General features: G+C 42.5%; 1 pseudogene; it reads right to left on the reverse strand.

Annotated features, from left to right (window-relative positions):
- Positions 1-899: 899 nt before the first annotated feature.
- On the reverse strand, positions 900-1,838 carry LOC119923460 (annotated as a pseudogene).
- Positions 1,839-2,185: the final 347 nt, after the last annotated feature.

Genomic DNA, 2,185 nt, shown 5'->3' on the forward strand with positions numbered 1-2,185 from the left:
TGGAAAGGCAAATTAAAGATGAATTATTCAACCCTCTTCATCTTCTTCTTTCTCTGTTTCTCTCTCTCTCTCGTGTAGTTTGTAGTTAATTTTTAAGCATGTTCACATCAATTTTTTGTCCCTTCTTTTAACCCAAAGAATCTCTTGGGTGATGAGCATTACATTTCGAAGAGAACACTTATAATGGCTCAGGACCACAGTCCTCAAAATACCTGAGCTATGACCTGAGCTATGTTTCTTGGTACAGAGAATGCACTGCGTCGAGTGGAGTATCACTGCTGTGGTGCAACTGCATGACCCCTTTCCTTCCCTCCTTGCTTCCATGTGCAAGACTGGATGGGGAGGAGCAACAGAGGTTCAGAAATGTGGCAGAGAGAACTTTGGGTAAGAGGAGAACATCAGAAATGAGGCAGAGAGGACTGTAGGGAGTAGGAGGGCTTCAGAAACGTGGCTACTCAGTGGACTCTGAGGTATGAGCCAAGGCAGAGAGAGACACTTCATATGTGAAGATCAGTCACAAAGGGAAAGCATAAATTTAAGAAATATATATTATTATATACATATATATATAAAATTTATATGTACATAATAGTAAAATGTCGACTATAATAACAGTAAAAACGTGATGTATGTAATCTACTAACAATTTTAATTTTACAGGTATCTCAAATTGTCATGCTACAAGTATTTCGAATATAAAATCCATGCAGATAAATTCTCCAGAGTATGAAGTTTTCAAATTTTCAACTATGGCCACTCTGTTGGCCCATGAACTGAGCACACCTGTGTTGGCTGCCTGCCCGCTTACCCTCTGAAACCGGATCTTTAAGGCAGTGAGTCTCTGACCAGATGAGGGCTTTGCTGAGTCTTTCCATCCTGCAGGTTCCTGTCGGCCACACTCACCCGGGGCTTCCAGAAAAGATAGCAGATGGCATTCCAGGCACCCTATGCAAGAGGCATGTGGTAATAGGGGATTCCCTTGTCCAGAATGTTCTTATTCTCCTGTCACTGTGAATAATCAGGAGTGGACTAATGTCAGAGAAGGTGAATGACCAAACCAGGTGACTGTTCATCAGCAGAGGAAAATTTCCTTTCGTGTTTAGTAAAACATTCATCATGGTTCTCTGACGTCCATAAAGCATGACATAGAGGGTCACCAAGGCAATGACACACTTGGCTGCTCTGACCTCAGGCAAGCCTTGGGTAAGTGAGTGGGCCCATGAGGTGCTGGACCCATCTGTGGTGTCTGTGCAAGACAAATACCAGATAGCCACTGGCCACACTCATGAGCTCCACAAATAGCAAACCCCAGACAGAAGACATAATGGCATTTATTAGGACAATTTCTACACTGTCAGTATTTACTGAACAATATTTAAGATCATATGTGATTCGACTACTGGTGTTCCGGGATCCTACGGTGCACACTGGCATATCAGCATTTAACAGCGTATTAATGATACAGAGGAGGAGGCAGGAGGGAAAGATGCACTTAGGTAATTTCACTTTGAGCTTTCCCCACTGGCTATTGCTGGGACTTATGGTGACGGTCTGGTAGACACTCAGGAGACAGGTAGTGCAGATGGAAATAACCCTGGACACTCAGAAAATGTACATAATGATTTTATATAGCGCATCATCCGGGAAATTCTCAGTTCCTAAACTGACATGATGTTTGGGATTCCCCAGGTGAGAAAAATTGTGATGTTGGCCAAGGACAAGTTGCTGTGGATCAAATCTGGGGAGCTTTGCTTGTGGTTTGCTGACAGCATGCAGACATAGAGCACGAGGAGAAATGTGTTTACTGAGGACCCAATGCAGATCTGTAACAGAATCATAATTCCAAAGGAGAGCTCACCTCCATCCATTCCTGTGCAATTTCAGGCAGATCCAGAGAAGGTATCCTGCTGGGACAGAAACACAGATTGGGAAACATTTCATTTGTATTCATAGATGCATGTCTGTCATCACATGAACTTGATAAGAGCTAAAAATCAGACTTTTTTTAATCACACATTCTGCCAGCTCTTAGAAATCGTGTCATAGTTACCATCAATTTTACTCAGTTCCACCAATTGTTACTATTATCATTATTAAGTGCCATCGAGTCATTTCCCATTGATAGCGACTCCATGGATATACTTTCTACAGAACCTCCTGTCCTCTACCATAACCTGCAACCTTT

The sequence above is a fragment of the Tachyglossus aculeatus genome, unplaced genomic scaffold (genome assembly GCF_015852505.1).
Source record: "Tachyglossus aculeatus isolate mTacAcu1 unplaced genomic scaffold, mTacAcu1.pri scaffold_1_arrow_ctg1, whole genome shotgun sequence".
NCBI lineage: Eukaryota > Metazoa > Chordata > Mammalia > Monotremata > Tachyglossidae > Tachyglossus > Tachyglossus aculeatus.